Source organism: Macrosteles quadrilineatus, unplaced genomic scaffold (genome assembly GCF_028750875.1).
Source record: "Macrosteles quadrilineatus isolate MER2022 unplaced genomic scaffold, UCM_ALF_1.0 Scaffold_2__2_contigs__length_208266976, whole genome shotgun sequence".
Lineage (NCBI taxonomy): Eukaryota > Metazoa > Arthropoda > Insecta > Hemiptera > Cicadellidae > Macrosteles > Macrosteles quadrilineatus.
The window spans coordinates 63,000,415-63,020,360 of NW_026542595.1; positions in this window are offsets into that span (position 1 = coordinate 63,000,415).

Sequence of the window (19,946 nt, forward strand, 5' to 3'; positions counted from 1 at the left end):
GACTAAAATTGCAACCTTAACACTTACATGAAATGTTGACATTGTTTGGTTATGGCGGCTGCCAAATTTTCACTAGTATGGGTGGATATCATAACAGAGCATTCTAATAGTACTGATCGCATCTCAAAGTCATTAGTTATGAAATGGGTAGTAACTGCCAAGAAACCTTCAATATTGGAAGATGACCAGGTGTCCTTGATGAGGAATCCACTGTTACCATCTGACGGACAGTATTCAAACATGTTTCGTACTCTGTGGGTATCATTGTGTTGGAAGTAACAGATTTCTTGTCCCAAGATGAGCACAGTAAACAGTGTGCAGAGAAAAATGAAACAATAACACGAAATAAAGTAAAAATGCAGAAACGGCTATTAACATATTCTCTGCAGAATCTCCCCAAAAAGTGTACAGCCACTTACCAAAACCACAACAACATGAGCTACTCAAAGTTTTGTAAACTTAGACCATTTTGGATTACCACCCTTGATTGTAAAAATAGAGATACTTGTTTGTGTATACTCCATTCAAATATGGAACTCATTGTGTCAAAGTTAAATAGTTCACAACTAATCACTGAAAGAAATACTAAAGATGTGTTATCAAGCCTAACTTGTGATGGAGAAACAAAAGACATTTTTCTTCAAAGAAAATGAAATGTCTGTAAACTCAAAAACATTGATATAGCCTTGAATGATGACAACAAAAATGACAACATTAATTATTTTTATTGGAACAATAGTGAAGAGAAAGTAGGAGCTAAGGGAATCAAGAAGAAAAAGAAAAAAAACCGTGAAAGAAGACCGATACACAACAAAAGAACTGCTTGTTAAACTTTTTTGAGGTTTGTAAAACAAATTTTTGAACCATGTTCTTAATATAAAACACCAGTATTGAGCCATTCGTCAAGCAAAGGAAAACTTGAAAATAAATGATGGTTTATTACACATGGACTACTCAGAGAATTTTAACTGTAAGTATACAGAATAGGTTCAGAGTTTGCACTTTGGAGTATCAAGAAACCAAGTTACTTTGCACACTTCAATATTATATTACAAAGATAAATACACTAAAGAGTTGAAATCTGCTTTCCTCTCACACACTAATTTGTGAATGTGTTTATTGTTAGTTTTCAAGTTAGTGGTTCTGCATGAAATAATATCCCTCACTTTAGACATCATTTGATATTTCTTGATAATTTTACCACTTAAAAATGTGGCTACACATCTCTTTCTATTTAAGCTTTTTTCTTCTTTAAAGTTAACAGTAATCTGATTTTTCAGCACTGTTCCAAAAACAAGCTGTTTTTTAATTTCATTTTAACAGTTTTGTCCTTTTAACATACGCTTCCCAAGTAGCACACATCGTTGGCCCAACGTTGGGAAATGGTTGGCAGAAATTTTAACGATTTGTCAACGTTGGCCCAACGGAAAATTGTATTCGTTGGCCCTACAAAGGAAAGAATCGTTGGGCCTTCGTTGTGGTATATAAAATTCCAAAACACATTTTTACGAATTGATTTTTTTTTTTAAGAACATAAATGTTATGGCAGCAGAATATAAGACTAATATTGTAAAAATTTGGATCTATAATAAATGTAGTCAAATGATGTTGTGATACTCGATACAGTGGGCAACACCTGCTTAACATATAAAAATTATAATAATTCAATTTTTTTACAATATTCTTTAACTTATTTGAGCAAATTTTTAAAAGTTTTAGGGGAAAGATTAATTAATTAGGCCTACATAACAATCAATTATAACAGTACTAATCTAATGGTAATGAAATAATCTATATTCAAATACTAGTATCCTATCTAACTACCAGAAAAACAATTCAACTACTTGAGGCGTAAACAGATTAACAGAATCACGTTATACTGTAGTATCAAAAATATTTTAAGTATTGTGACTATTGCAACTGTCGGCTACTCTTTGACCACTTGAAAACACTTACAATCGACAAGCACAGATAGCTCAGAGGTAATGTGTGAGGCTCACAAAGCGAAGGTACCGGGATCGAGACCCGTTTGGGCCAAATAATTTGTTCTCGTTTTTTTTTTCAAAATTAGTTTTTATGAACTATTTAAAATTCACTAAAATTTACTTTAAATTTATCATCTGTAAGCCTTAAGATTGGTAGGGCTTACTGTGGCTGTGAAGGGTTTTCAATTCCTCACAATAGACTTGATAGATCTAGAAAAGGTAAGTCTGCAAGTATTTAAGCACAAACCTGTGCTTAAATACTTGCAGTCTTATGGGGACTCTATCTACTAACAGGTCAATGAATCGACTACACATAGTCTTCATTCTTAACTTTAGGCTTAACTTAGAATCTTACATATGTCCTCTTCATCACAGTCGTAGAGACTGAAGAATCGTCAGGGCTTATATTTTCCTTAACCAACAGTTTCTTCATCAGCAGAAGAAGTTCATTGTGTTTTTATCATGTCCAATAAGTTAAGCCCCTGTCACTGGGAGCTGGTTCCAGCAGTTAGTTCTCGCTGCGAGAACCAGCTGCTTTAGTAGTTCTCCAGCGCGATAGAAGTCCTGTCAGACGGAGCTGGAGAACTAGCGCTATTGGAGTACATGAAGCATGTTTAGAGTATGTAAGAAGGAAAAGGAGAAGATGGGTGAGGCAATGGATCGAAAGAAGAGATTTGCTGGGAGCATCATCACGTCTTATTTGTGAGCTAGCAACAGAAGACCCAAGCTCATATCTCAATTTGCTTAGAATGTCAAAATTGAAATTTAACGAGCTCCTTGAAATGGTGTCACCACTGATACAGTAAAGGAAACCAACGTTAGGCAAGCAATAACTTGTAAAACAAAACTTCAAATTACTCTAAGATACTTGGCAACTGGTGACAGTTTAAAATCGGTACAATACCTCTTTCGAGTGCCTCACTACACAATATCAACTTTCCTGCCTGAAGTCTTGGATGCTATTTATAATGTGTTACAGCAGTTTACCAAGGTAACATTGATTTATTTTTATCTTTTCAAATCAAATCAGTTTTATTTCCACAATATATAAAAAAAATTACAATTTTTCAAAAAAATAAAATACAAATATATATAGTCTTGAAGCATTATACAGTAAATTGTTTACGTAAATTAATTCTAGTAAAATTAAATTTATAAAGTTATAATAGTAAAAACTTAAATACTAGTTGAATGTTTGCTCCGGCTTGAATAATAACTAATGTAATAGATAATGGAAATGAGTCTACATAGACCTCAGTGGTCTGTGCGCAGACTCGAGTTGTTAAAAATTATATATATTTTTTGAGCTAATTTGCAATTGAAGAAAAAGTTTAAAATTAAATAAAAATAACGTGTAAAGATAATGATAAGTTTAAAGATTATATAAAAAATTGGAGTAAATATTAATTTAAATTTTTATTAACAGAATTGTTTAAAGGGGAAGCCAATAAATAAAATGGAAAAGAATTTTGGGTACTTACGTATTAAACAGAGGCCACCTAACCTACAGATTCGATTCGATTAGTAAACCTTCACCATCAGCAAGTTTGGTTGGTTAGGTTAGGTTAAGATAGTTTAATTTGATAAAAAAACATATATTTATGATAACCCAACCTAACATAACCGCTGCAGCACGCTGTAAAATATGTGGCCTCCGTATAATACGTAAGTACCGAATTTTGTTGGTTGCAAGAGTTTGCAGAGGCCCTGTCCGTTCGGTGCTGTCAGACAGTGGCAGGTCTCCTGTTATCAGTAGTGATAAGAGCCTCGGCCTCTTCATCGTTGATATCCAATAACCATCTATTAACTCGATTTTAGAATACACCTAACGTAGGAGAATGAAATAACTGAGTTGCTTTATACATCTATAAATTTAATTACGTTAAGGAAACATTATTTGAAGCATTAACGAGCTGAAAGGCTAAATATTGAAATACATTTATAAAAAATATGTGGAAACATGTAAATATTTTTGTTCTTTATAGTGGTTTAAATCAGCAGTGGCCAACATTATTTGAAAAAAATAGTGCTAGTAAACATGTAAATATTATTGTTCTTTATGGTAGTTTAACCCTAGCAGTGGCCAACATTATTTGAAAAAAAAAAAACTAGGGCAAGTGGCTAGGGTAAAAAAAAAGAAAAATAATATAATCATGTAATTAAGTAGGGCGTATATAGGTCTAATACTACTTGAACATGGAGAATGCAGCCAAGTTACTTCATTAAAAATATATATATATATATTTCATGGAATAGGTTACAATATTTACTTGTATTTGATGTTAAATAATTTTTAAAACTGACAAAGTACTTTAAAAAAATACTCTGGAAAAATAAAACTTAGGCCTATATTGAATCGTTTGAAATTGGAGAACAGATAGCTATTAGTGCGTTGTTTAGCAAGTCACCACAATTGTATTGTATTTCGAACTGAATTTCTTTATTTGAAGGGTTTCTTTCCATTGGTTCCAAGGATATCGACGAATGAGAACTAACGCTATTAGGTCGTTGCATATCTGTTGTGTAGAAGGATTGAGGTTTAGGTTGTGTAGAATCGGAATCAATTAAACGTAGTTTTTCGGTTGAGATAAAACATGAATGTACTCATATGTGAATTGTAGCTAAATTACTTTTAATATTTATTAATTACTGTATTTTCAAAAAGAATATTTAAATTTAATGAAATATAAATTAGTGAAGAAGAAAAACTATATTCAAAAATACCATTCTAAAATTAAATAGTGTCTAGGTAGGAAATATTTCTTTTGTACTGTCCAGTGTCCAGGTGAGAAGTAATTGTTGGAAGGAAAGCTAAAGAAAAGGAAGAAAATGTGCTTGTGGTGGAAGATATAGAGAGAGATGGATGTGGGAGCCAAGTCTCCAGTGATTTAAATATCCAAAATTGAAAATTAACATTCAGAATACATATAAATATTGAATATAAAGAGACATAAAGAAAGAAGAAAATCACTATTCAACAAAATTGGTAATATCAACCTCAATTAACACTTAAAAAAACTCATCATCAATTTCCAACCACCACATTGTGAATTGACTAAATTCAAGTGACTTTCAAATTAAGAACTTATACCCTAAATTTTTTTATTCTCATTATTAGCTTATCTCATATTATTTAGCCTATATTAGTACTGTATAAATTAAGTTAATCAGCCTATCAGAATTTCATACCCGGCACGAACCAACCCCTAGATTAAGATAATTTTCTCTCCAAATTGTTAACTAGCCTAGCCCATCAAAAAAAAACCTAAACCAAAATATAATTTCACTATCTTAGCCCAATGAGATTATTGTAATAGCTATAGAACCTAAATATATTTTATTGTAACTTTATTGTAATTTTATTATCTAATTTAAGTAAATTCATATTTTGAAATTCATTAATAAAGAGGAGTAGGTTGCAAAATGGCGTCCCAACGAGTGGGCTATTGAAAATTCTGATCTAAGCCTAACCTACGATTAACCTACACAATTTAAGATAGGCCCTAGTAACCAAATTAACACACAACTAACAAACCTTCAAATACACAAATAAAAAGTATATGCAACAACACAGGGAATAATCATTTATTTAATCAATATGAGTGACGATGACAAAAGGTACAATTTACGACCAAAGCCGAAGTTATCGTGGAAGGCAGCCGAAAATAATTTGCGTTACAATACCGACAGTGAATCAGACCCAGACGATAATTGTGATTGTGGCGAATTAGCAAATGCTAATATGCAAGATAATTTTGTGAACACCGTAAACAACATACAATCAAACGACATGAACACACAGCACAACGAAGGACACGATCTACAAGAACAAGAACACATTCATACACAAAGCGTCACTACTAGAACTAGAACAGACAACACAGCAGACGCACAAGACAACGCCGCCATGACATCCGCATCGAATTCACACCAGCCAATGGGAACACAGGGAATGGTGGAACGAGAACTGGACACAGCAGAAGGACTTGACATAGAGGAGAAGAAGAACGGCGGAGATGAATCGTCACAACAACAGACAGACAAATCAGCTGATGTGAGTGACGTCACTATGAAAGCCACCACACTGACATCGAATGAACATACGACTGGAGTCACAGACATCGCATCACTGCCTCTAACAGCTGCGAGTGAAATAAATATGAATGATTCTATTCTTCAATTAATGCGAATGGTTCAACAGAATAATGCATTAATAATTTCACAACACGACACATTAAAATTAGAAATACAATCTGAAATGTCAGAAATAAAATTACAAAATGATAATTTAAAATCAGAAATTCAGCGTGAAATCAAACAGTGCCAGATTTCCCTTGAAGAAAAAATCACCTCTGTTAAAACTAACCAAGAAAACATGCGTAAGGAAATGGATCAGATACAAATAACTCAGATTCAACATTCCAAAGAGATCCTTACAATGAAAGAAAATTTTAAAGCAGAAATATATGAATGTGATACCAAAATACGTGAAAATTTAATCCAAGACTTAGAAGAACAAAAATCCGAAATGAAGTTCATGATAATACAAAATAATTCTCAAACTCTTGAAAAAGTGAATTTGGAAATACAAAAACAAAAATATGATATTCATTCACAGATAAACCAATTCAGGTTGGAACATGAACAACTTATAACAGCAAAATCAAAACAAAATGACCATGAAATACAAAATTCACTGATCGTTATTAAAAATCAAGGTCAAGAAATTTCAGCTATCCAACAGAATCTACAAAAACAAAGTGAGGAGATTATTAAAATAAAACAAAATGTCACTAAACATGGACAAGTAACATCGTCCCCTCAACATATCTATGTTACATGTAACGGAAACTCTGGAATCGTGTCAGATATGACATTACCAAAGTTCAATGGTAGAGGACATAACCCTAAAGAGTTCATTGCCAAATTATATAAATATTACAAGAAAAGTCTCCTTAAAAAGAATCCAAACGATGACAATGTTGAATCTTTAACTGACCTTATTGAAAATAGCCTAGAAAATCACGCTGCACGTTGGTTTAACCTAGTGAAACGTGACGTAAGTAATTGGGAATGTTTCCAAAACATGTTCGAAAGCAAATACTGGAATAAAGACACACAACGAGGAATCAGACAAAGTCTGGAATCTGAAAAATATCGTAACAATGGTAATCTTTCACGATCTGAATATTTTGTCGAACGTGTCCTCACACTACAATCATTGACACCACCCCTTGATGAAGAAGAAATAGTGGATTGCCTGTGCGAACATTTCGAAGAACTAATCCAGAATGCACGACGAGTACAAAATATAACTACTATCCAAGGGTTTGAAGCCTTACTTTTACGGGAAGACATCAAAGATCAACAGAAGAAAAATCAACATAAACCATACATCTCAAACTTACATCAAAATCCGCAAAACAAATTCAACGAGCAATCACGAAGAAATGAAGATTATAATGATCCACATAAGAAAGAATGGAGGGGATCAGATTCAAATCGAAACCGTTACGATAATAGAGCCTATGTTCCAAAGAACCAATACTATGGGACAGCACCTCAACCAAATGATCACCCTTATAATAGATATAACGACCGTAGGACAAATAATTATCAACCACCAGCGAATAACCAGACAAGTTCCAAACCCAATTACCACGTTAATCAAAATGACGGAAGGCGATATCCTACCCATGAACAAAAACAAATATGCCACATGACTATCGAACGAAGTCCAAATCAACCAAATATTTCCCCAACAACTCCTAACGAATATAAGGAGCCTTTAAACTGTTAGGCACTGTCGATAATAGTTGCCTACAATCAACATCAGAATCTAAATTAAATGAACAAAGATCTTCAGTGCCAAATGTTAACAAAATCGGATTAAGTAGGCAAATTAATAATTATAAACCAAATGACGAAGATGCTCAAACTATATGTAATATCTATTGTGACCGAGAATTCCTACTTACAGAAGAACCAAGTCTTAATGAACAATGCTCATTAAAACAAATTCCAATTCATTATCCAGAAATCAAAATTAAAATTAATAATATTTCTGTAAATGCTCTTATTGATACAGGTTCAAACGTAACGTGTATGTCTGAAAATTGGTACTCTGAGAACCAAATAAACATTGGCCGTCATGAACAATTACCAGTTGTCGGTACAAGTATTAAAACCGCTGTAAATGATAAATCAAAGAAAATATCAAAAATAATAATGTTGCCAATCACCATGATGATCAAATCACGAACATTCAAATGTTGATTGTACCCAATTTAGTAAGACCTATTATATTCGGAATGGACGTGTTAAGCTCATGGAAAACTGTTATGGATTTCAATCAAGAACAAATAATAATAAATATAAATGATTCACAGAAAATATTAAAGTTTGACAAAGTTAGTACAGAAGGGATATTATGTCATATAATAAAAGAAAAGCGTAATAAAATAGCCAACAATCATAACAAATCACATTCAACTTATTTTCATCCAGGCGATTTAGTACTCATAAGAAATCATCCTCTTTCAAATTTAGCGCAAGGCGAGACTGCCAAACTATTTGAAGTGTATGAAGGACCATTCAAGATTAGCAGAGTGTTAGGATCATCGACATACTTCATTAGTAGTTTAGAAAACCCAGAAGAATTCGGTCCATACCACATTTCTTCAATCAAGAAGTATTTTCCCCCCATGAACAACGAAAATGTTTAATTCCCTTTCCTGTTCTCTGAAAATCAAGTGCATAAACAATCTTTTAGTGAAAATGACCGTATTGTTTAAAAGACAATTATAGTGCTCAAGATAAACTTTTATAAAAGATGAGAGGACTGTGTGTTCAGTGGTGATAGACTGATAGACAATAGGAAATGGTTAATTCCCACACACTCACACATCACAAATATATAGACACAAAACCACTTGTTTTCCACTGTTTCTGTTCTTTACCATGTTATGTTTTATCAGGTTATATTTATGTTTTCAATGTTTGTTTTTATTCTAGATAAAAAAAAGGTTCTGTTTATGTAAATTAGTTAAGTTGTCATACATTCATTCATTATCTTATCGAAATAATGTTCTGTTGATTCATCACCATACCATCATTTCTGAGGGGATATTGAGATAAAACATGAATGTACTCATATGTGAATTGTAGCTAAATTACTTTTAATATTTATTAATTACTGTATTTTCAAAAAGAATATTTAAATTTAATGAAATATAAATTAGTGAAGAAGAAAAACTATATTCAAAAATACCATTCTAAAATTAAATAGTGTCTAGGTAGGAAATATTTCTTTTGTACTGTCCAGTGTCCAGGTGTGAAGTAATTGTTGGAAGGAAAGCTAAAGAAAAGGAAGAAAATGTGCTTGTGGTGGAAGATATAGAGAGAGATGGATGTGGGAGCCAAGTCTCCAGTGATTTAAATATCCAAAATTGAAAATTAACATTCAGAATACATATAAATATTGAATATAAAGAGACATAAAGAAAGAAGAAAATCACTATTCAACAAAATTGGTAATATCAACCTCAATTAACACTTAAAAAAACTCATCATCAATTTCCAACCACCACATTGTGAATTGACTAAATTCAAGTGACTTTCAAATTAAGAACTTATAGCCTAAATTTTTTTTATTCTCATTATTAGCTTATCTCATATTATTTAGCCTATATTAGTACTGTATAAATTAAGTTAATCAGCCTATCAGAATTTCATACCCGGCACGAACCAACCCCTAGATTAAGATAATTTTCTCTCCAAATTGTTAACTAGCCTAGCCCATCAAAAAAAAAACCTAAACGAAAATATAATTTCACTATCTTAGCCCAATGAGATTATTGTAATAGCTATAGAACCTAAATATATTTTATTGTAACTTTATTGTAATTTTATTATCTAATTTAAGTAAATTCATATTTTGAAATTCATTAATAAAGAGGAGTAGGTTGCAGGGTAGTAATTAGATTATGTATATGTTGCTGTAGAAGGATGAAGCTACGCAGTGGCATTTCACGGAGCTGAGCAGCTATGTGCCTTCAATACTTTTCATACTCATCATCTGGATCTGTTGCCGCCAAAGCTGCAATACTTTAAAGTTTACTTTTATTAGCTTCAAATCGTGTTGCCTTTTTTGGTTTTTTGAATTTATTAGGTGGTTTCTGCTCTTGAGGAGTACGTTTAAAATTAGAGCGTACAGGTACAGCTTTCTCTTCTGAAGTACTACTTGGAGCATTACCATTACCAGTACTTGTACTAGGAGTACTTGGAATAGTAGACATCAAAGGCGTCCTGTCAAATAATACAACACAATTAATATACATATTATTATGAAATACAAATAGGTATATGTAGGTACCAAAATCATATTTATAATACAACTTTGTTTAGGTACCAACAACTGCAGAAAAATGGAAAAACATCCAGAGGAGTTGTTCGATATGAGAGAGTTAATAGAGATTAAAAAAACACAAACAGTGTCACATACCTTTCAATAAGAAAATCCAACACTGGAAAGTAGCAGGGGGAATGGGGATTGGGTGAGCTCACCACGCTGAGGGACACACAAGAAGATCTGGAAGTTCAGATGCACTACACACTTCGAAATGGGGAATTTAGTACTATTAAAGAGAAAGAGATTTTAAAGTGGGGACACTTCCACCACGAGGTGGTCAAAAGACCGAGATTGCCAGAAAAACGGCGCGGCGCGGCACATACGTCCGAACGAGGAAGGTTTTAGACGCTAACTGAATAAAATGATGGTGGGGAAATTTGAGTTTTCCATGAGAGGGAAAGAGACAGAGATAGATCACGCCATATGACGTAGGCATCGTATGATTTTAAGGAGAATGTGGGGGAGGGGAATTGCCGTGGTGTGTGTGTGAGAGTAGAGTAGAGTACATTTTACAGACTTAAAATAAGTGACTAACACACAAATAAATGTTGAAAACCTATGCACACTGTTAATTAAATGTTAATAAAATTAATGATTAGCTATGAGACTACTAATTACCCTATTTACAAAACTGTACCGAACAGGAGTTTTGAACTGATGTGGAACTTTCCTTACTGCTGTGGAGCACTAGATGGTAAACACATTAGGATTGTACGACCGCACAACTCCACTTCCAATTATAAAGAATTCTACAGCATTGTTTTATTTGCCATGGTTGACGCCGAATATATATTCACATTCATTGATGTTGGTAGTGATGGAAGAGCCAATGACAGTACAATTTTAAAGTGTTCCCAGCTAAACACTGTTATCTAAAACGACCTCCTAGATTGGCCTATAAACGGACTTTGTGTTGGCCATCCCATGACGCATTTCCCCTTAGAAACAACCTTCTTACACCTTACAGTTACAGACAACTCACCCTGGAAGAGAGAGTATTTAACTACAGACTATCAAGAGCACGTCGTGTCTCTGAAAATGCCTTAGGTATATTAGTTGCCAGGTTTCGTGTGTTTACTCCAGCAATCAATTTATCAGTAGACACTGTGCTTGTGCCCTCCACAATTGGCAGATATCAGCAAGATCTGGCAGATACATTCCATCTGGATCTGTTGACACTGAGGACATCAACTCTGGAGACATAATTCCAGGGTCATGGCGTAACGAGGTGTTGCCCCTGGTCGACTTAAAAAAATCGTCAGTTAGGAACTACAGCCAGGAAGTTAAGCGCATCCGGAATAGATATGCTCAGGGATTTATGACAGACCTCCAAGTACCTTGGCAACTGAAGAGCATCGATCATCAGCATCATAAGTTAAAATACCCCCGCCGCAGCAAACCTGCAGACTAAGCGAATTTCCATTTGCCTGGTTTGATTTTCAATTAAATATATTCAAATAACATTAAGTTTAACGAGTAGGTACTTAGGTTTGCTGCCACAGGGTAAGGTAATAAAGTATGGTTTTTAGTAAAATATTAATAGCTTAGTATAAAATAAATAGATTGGCCAAGTTTGATCAAAATATATGCATAAACAAGCAAACTACAACAGTTTACTGATTCTCCATTAGAATAACGTGGGAATTTTTAATTTACAATTTTCTCCGTAACCAATAAGCATACAAAAACACTTCAATATACTGAATTATTTGTTTTTTAAGCTCTTCAAGATGGTCAAGAGGAAATTTTAGAATTTTTTTGTTTTTAGGGTCGAAAATGAGAAACACCAATTTTTACCGCATAAATAAAACCCCGTTTCTATGGTTCGCGAACTCGTTCGAATAAACGTAGATTTACACGTTTGTACCAAATTTCATCAAAATCGGATCATTTTTGTTCGAGTTATCGTGCTAACGGACACTCATATATATATATATATGGGCAGTTCCATTGTTACGGGTGTTGCATTCAGACACTTAAATTTGTGTAATTTCAACTTAAGTTATATTTTTTCATCAAATTAAATATGGAAAGCATGTAAATCTTAGAATCAGCTTAATTTTGGTATAACAAAGTAAAATAAATGTAAAAAAAAAATGGAAGAAAAAATGAAAACATAGTGTTACGGGTGTTACAGAAAATGGACCTGGTGTAATGCAGAGTTGTCTAAATACCACAAACTCTGTGAACTTAGCATTAACAAATTATAAATAATATTTGTTCTTCCCTGTTATAGTTCTAACTAAATTATACTTCAATTCTCTAGTTTTTAAATTCATTATATTTAAAAATAAAAATTAAACTGTAGTTTTACGGATGTTACATAAAATGTTACGGGTGTTACACAGTCCAATGACCTGTGCAAATTTTAAGTTTACTTAATTATTAATCAGTCTTCAGAGTAGATTTGCATCTTCAGATAGTTTTTAGAGACATTTTAGGATATTTTGAAACTAAACTAAATTTTTCCATCTAATCTAAACGTTTTATTCAAGAAAAACAGTGGCCTACCGTATTGGTCTATGTGAACATCATAATTTGTTTTTTACAATTGAATTTCATAGCATTTCATTGAGTGTAGGATCTTAAAACAAATAAAAGATTTGAGAAGACTATAAACAAAATTTTAGACATTGATAAAAAAAATGCATCTCTTAGACCTATATGCTAGGTTTTTTACAGTATTTTTATTCAGTCGTCTTCCACCGGGCTACTAACAATGGATCTACTACCTGGAAAGCACCTCTACTTGAAACTGGTATTACAGAAACACTGTCAATCTTCATAACTATTTCTTGTCTTGTGTAAAACATTTCATCAAGGTTTACTGGCCATTTCCAATTTGGTCCCGATTTATTCATACATTGCACTTTATAAAGAAAGCTTTTTTCCTCCTGTTTAATCTCAGTGAATTGGCCGGGAAAATACTCTCCTTCATAATCAACCACTACATAGTCTTTCTGTTTGAAGTCTTCATCAGCATTCTCTTGTAAATAGTTGATGGATTCAGAAGAGTTAGAGTTTTCTGATTCACTATAAACATTAGTATATTTCAAGCGCCTCTTCACAGCAAGTTTTTATTCGTCTTCCGAACCAATAACAGTAACTCTTGTCATTAACGAAACTGCAGTCTTAGAAATGAGCAAATCATTGTTATCATAAGGGCGAAAATGGTGGCTAGCTTGAATATCAGGCATGGGTAACACTTTCTTCCATCTTTTGTCCAAAAATGGTGCATTTTTCGACTTCTTCTCTGTCGACGTACAAAGACTTGATTTTTGTATTCAAGAAAAGAAATTCCACTCAATATCTAAGTTAAAATCAGTTTGAAAAAAGCAGAGATTAGACAAAGTGTACTTTTTTTGATTGGTTGGGCACAATTATAAGAAAACATGTAACTCTTATTTAACTGTTTGTACGTGCTTCTGATTTCTTTAATCGAGGCTTTCAAGTATATACTGCATGTTTGCTGTGTGATCTATCATTACTAACTATCACATAAGATGAACAAGTGTTATCAGGAAACCAAACGCAGCATGTAAACAGGGTGACTTGGTTATGCGACCAATGCGCACTCTGGATCTCATCTTGGCTTATAAGGGCGTAGTTTTCCGCAAAATTCATTTGCATAACAATTTCACCATCAATCAGGTCTTTTTTGCGCCTTTCAAAAACAATCACTTTGGATTTTCTTGGCATAGCAGTGTTTTTTTAAACTTGGGTAGCTGCTTAGTTAGATTTTCCAGGGCAAGCTGCCGATTGTTGCCAATGGACAGGACGTCTTGCACTTTCATATTCCTACTGCTTCCAAAAAGTGGGTTTTGTCAAGTCCTTGTTTTAGGAAATAAATTTACTTAAGTCACAGGGACATTTTGAACACTGTCCCAACATAAACATTTCATTCATTGGCTTACAACATAATTGATCAATTAGTTCCTGATGATTGTTTGGGATTGTAGGGATTTCTTTGTGAAGGGCTCTTTGTAGGTCAATGAAATTAATATGATATATACAAACACAAAAGTCATGTGGGGTATCTGCTAATAGCATCACATGAACTGGTCGAAGAGAGAAAAAAGTAGATTTACCAATGTTTGCCTCAGGAAAACACTTGTGAAATTCAGAAAATGCTTCTCCAACTGTCATTACCATAAATATTTTCAGAATTTTTACCTATATGAATTTGAACGGATGGTGTTTTTTGCTTCTAGGGACATAAAAATTTAAAAGTAAATCGGTTCCAGGACTAAGTCTTACCATGAGACCTACGGTAATAGCTTATTACCTATAGGGAAATTCACTTAGAGTGGAAATCAAAAAATGAAGTTTTAATTGTTAGTAATATATAAAACTATTACGTATATTTTTTACCTACCTGTTAGCTTAAAAGTTAACAAATAAATTTTTTTATACTTCATTTTTAACTTTAAATTCAATAGGTAAGTTTTAACAGGAAAACTAGTAGAGTCTGTCAACTAGACATTTACCAACTACTGTACTAAAACACAATTTACTATGGTAAATTATAGGAAAGTATTACAAGAAAACTTTTAAGGTCGAAAGAATTAAAAAACATTTGTTTGATGGAAAATCTACATGCAACAACCTATCCAATGACACATTGAACATGGTCATTGGATGCATGGTAGCTTCAAAACAATTACCACAGAATTGATTTTGGCCTATTAAATATATAGATGGTTTATATAACTAAACAATAAGTAGGCCTACTTACCAAATTTGAAATAGACTCCCTTCCTAAAACTAACATCTTCCAAAAGTAATCGGCTGCAGAAAACCAAGCCAATCTAGGTTTATATATGGCGTACCTGTTCCACTTTTCATAGATAATTTTACTTTGTTTAGCTCAAATCTATATGAATTCTTTATGGATTTGATTTTTACTTTCAATTTCCCAACGTCAAGCCTTCCAAATCCCTCCTGTTCTAGGTCGGTGACAAGTTTTTGTATGGCTACTTGTCTCTTGTCCCGTTTTAAATAGTCTCCAGAAGAAATATCCCACAAACATGTATACTGTTTGTAAATCCCAAGAAAATTTACGATTTGTTCAGTATTCCACTTCAACTCAGACATTTTGTAAAGATAAAATACTAACAACAAAATACAACAAAACCTCACAACAAAACTTAACAACTTACAAAAAAAACAAACAATTTAAGTTAAGGGGATTCGGCACTCGAACAGGTCATTTTTTTTAATGTTACCAAATATGATTTATAATGATTTTATCATGTTTGTAGGGTTCTAATTAGATGATTTTCTTGTAGTTTGGAAATATATAATTTTTTATTTGCATAAAAAAAATTAAAAACCCCATTTTTTTGCCGATAATTAGCTATTTTCAAAATGTCGTATAAAATAAAGACCATTTATTCAAATTTAATGATTTTGGTGTCAAATGAAAGGTAATAAGACCACTGAACAATTCTTGTATCTACATAATCATAGCTTTAATGGAAATATTTTTAGCGTTGTTGTACTTATTGTTATTTTAAAAATAAAATTATGATAAAAAAAAATACAATGTCAGGGGTCAAATTGGTTTAAAATACAAGAATGTTTGGCAAATTGTGTCCTTTTTGCTGTGAACCATTTGTTTAGATCCTCAAAAGTTTGGTTTATTAAATTTTGTAAATTGTTAGAGCTTTTAATATAGCTGTTGTATCATCAGCATATAGAACAAGCTTTGAGTTTAAATTAAAAGGCAGGTCGTTAATATAGATTAAAAACAACAAAGGTCCTAGGATAGAGCCCTGAGGTACACCACAATGCAACATATTCCATTTCGAAAAGTTATAGATATAATCTTTAAAAATAATTGTTTAAAATGCATAATAGGTTGTTCTTATTATTATTTTAAAAATAAAATTATGATTAAAAAAAAATTACAATGTCAGGGGTCAAATTGGTTTAAAGTACAAGAATGAGGTACACCCAAAAGCTCATATTCCATTTCGAAAAGTTATAGATATAATCTTTAAAAATAATTGTTTAAAATGCATAATAGGTTGTTCTTATTATTATTTTAAAAATAAAATTATGATTTTAAAAAAAATTACAATGTCAGGGGTCAAATTGGTTTAAAATACAAGAATGTTTGGCAAATTGTGTCCTTATGACCCTCAAAAAATTTCATCTCCTTGTCTTCTTTGGTTCAAAAATTATAAGAACTTTTCTTCTTTAAAAACAAGGAAAAATTTATCAGCGGATAATCGCGATCAAAGTTCGACAATAGACTGGCATTCATTTTGTGTACTGTTACCTAGGCCTACATAAATTTAGTATATTCCAGGCTAAGCCCTAAATACTTTTTTTTCTTCATAAAGGTAAACTTGGCAAGGATCCATCATGATTTTTTTATATTTTTTACAACTAGAGTAAAATACAACAATGATAAAGAAAAGTAGGTTACTAAGGTAACTTATGAAAAAAAGAAAAAAAAACTTACATTCAAAACCCTCCTGCTGCATATGTTTTTCCTTCACTTTCAATTCTTTGCTCTTCCTCTCTCATCACAGCCAGTTTCCTTTTCGTTAGATACTCTTTATATTTTTCAGAACTTCTTTTACGTGCAATGCGCAGTCTCACGTTGTCGAAGTTCCTTGCAATCTTTGACGTTTGTTCTCCGGGGCTGATTGCAAGTCAACAGGCTCTTTGGCCATCAGAAACGGTTTTCATGTAGCCTGTATTGTAGGTGCATATCCCTTCACTGACTCTTTGTAAAAGAGTGCTTTTGAACACAAAAGTGGTTTTAGGACATTTAGACCACAAAACGCCGTGCAAGGCTTCGTTCGCGTTCTTCGTTTTTCCATCAACACATCGAGAAAGCAATTCCTTTGACCCCAGTCTTTGATATATAGGCATCATTTTAGCAACCACATCTTCTCTTAGTGGTGTCTTTATTTGGGTAGCATGTGGTCTTGGTAAGATATTATGGACACGGTCATTTTGATAAAAGCACCAAGAATCCCGGCCCCCGGGGCAGTGCTGGTGTCGCGGCCTGGCATCTGTTGACTTGCAATGAAAAAGAGTTGCAAAAACTGCTTTTCTCATTATATCTAGATCACCAACATTTCCATGTATGGCATTTCGGTAATAACCAGTAAGCTTGGTTATTGTAGTGTTTGTGAGACTCCCATACTTTTTGCCACCTAGCGTAACACCGAGTTTTGTATTGTCCTGAACCAAATTTCTCAAGGCCTTACCGAGTCTCTTGGCAACATGATTTATGCATTCTATTTTCTCAACTTGAAAAATAAAAGAATTTAAAAAAAAATTAAATTTTTTGCCGTTTTGAGTGCCGAATCCCCTTAAACCATTACAGTCGAGTCGACTATCAAAAATCCGAGGTTGTTTACAACCGATAGATTAAAATAGATATGAGAACTAGCGCGTTTTATTGTTGTCTCCAGTCAGTCGGAGCTGGAACGGCGCTAGAAACTACAGCTGGGCCGTCACGTGACCTACTAGTGACTCTTCAAGCGCTTGTAATATTTAACCGTTTAAATCCTTCGGTGGCTAGAGATACCAGCTCATGCGAGTGTTTCTAGCAGCTGAAGAATCAGTCACACGATGCTGGTTTTCCGCTGGTTCTAGCTGCTTGTTACTAGCGGCGAAAAACCAGCTCCGTGTGACAGGGGCTTTAACATCCTGGCAATGAAACCTTGCCTAAAATTGTTCTGTTTTTGGTGTCTGGGAGCGGAGGTAGAGATGATAGGGACTTGTATGGGATCTCCTTGAGACATTCTTAGGCCTATAACAAATTGAATGATTATTGAGAGAACATTAGCTAACATGATGAATCTTTAGCAAAAAGCAAGGTGCATAAAATTGACACAGCTCAAAGACTTCTTAGTTTCAAACGATCTATGTCTATTACTCTGGTGTAACACCGATCTTCATGGTTAGAAAAGTAAAAGTAGTGTCAAGAGAACTTGAAAAGGTTACTACTACTCTGTTGTGTATATGTGACATGATTGATTGACGTTTTCAGCAGTGGAGCTTAAGTAAACCCATAGTAGTCCAGGCGCTGAGGGTGTTTGAGCATGCATAAAAGTGTAACGAAATTTGACTTTTGATTGTTGCTATGGGTACCTAGTAGATGAAGAAAATCGATGTTGTCGCATTTCTAGGTGGTTAATAACATGGGGGGAAGGGGGTGAAGTTGGGGGGCCGCCCGGGGGGCCGCCGCGCACAAAATAGCTTATATCTCGAGAACCAAAAGTCATATGAATACGTTAGACATGTCAAACTGTGCAGAAAAATGCATTCTACAAATAGATTATGTAGTAGTTTCACGGAAATTTACAAGAAGTTACTAAAAATTATATTTTTTAAATTTACGATAACTATAATCAGGAGTATAATGATTTTTGTTGTTGTTTAGAACCATTAATTTTTTAATTGACAACTTTTGAGAGTAGTACACAACAGGTAAATAGTACTTCTGTATAATGAAACTATTGCGGTACATAACTTAACAGCTATACAATCCTCAGATCCAATAAACATAACACAAACAAAGGCGCAAAAAGCGTCGCGGTCATTGTTCCTGCTGCCTTAACTATTAATGGCGAGTACAGTTCAATCTGAGACTTATATTATACTCTTAGAACGATGGAGATTCTGAGGATTCATTTTCATATATCGGGAAATATAGTTTGTAAAAGAAGAGAGTTCAAAATATATTTTGGTGGTGGATCGTTTCCATCACCATCTGAAACTGCAATAAATTCCCTACAATTTATACATCTCCGAATCTGAGGTTGGTTATAGCAATTTTATGTAGTTTTGAAAAGGTCATAAAAATTATGTTTTCGTAAAAAAATGTTAACATTTCACATTCTGACGTAAATTACTCAGGAAATTTCGATTTCAACTACATTTAACTATACATTTTTAGAAAGAGCTTTTACTCTTAAATTATGCAGTGTAACAATGCTACAAATACAAGCTAGGAATACAATGGAAACTCCATGTACAGTATCTAAACTTAAATTTATTTAATTACAATACAAAATTGATTGTAAAAGAAAAGAAACTAAGGGTTCACAATAAAAGTTTACAAAGGGTGGCAAATGAATTTACTAAATTAAGCTTTAGGCTAGGCCTATTACAATAGTTCTAATTTAGGTTGAGGGGTTAAATTATATGGATCTTTATCTCAGGTGGGGTGATCGAGTGGCGTTTGAATTTAATCTTGTGATTATATATAGCCTAATTAAATTTTGTTTTGAATTATAAATTATGTTCGAATTATTTTCTGAAAGGTTAATTAATTTATGTTCTATATAAGCTTCTATTAGTTTCTTGACTTTTAAATTCTGGTACAAAAGTTCAAAAGTTAGGCTTAAAAGTGTTGTAATGGCTTCGATCCAAGGAAAGAAAATGTCTACTGGAGTGATCTCACAAAAATTGATGTCTTCTTCACAGTTAAATTTCTTGATGTTGTGTAGTTATTAATGTTTGTAACAAGGACGGATCTTCTTTAATCAAATTTCACTAATTTATTCCAAATATATGCACTTTAA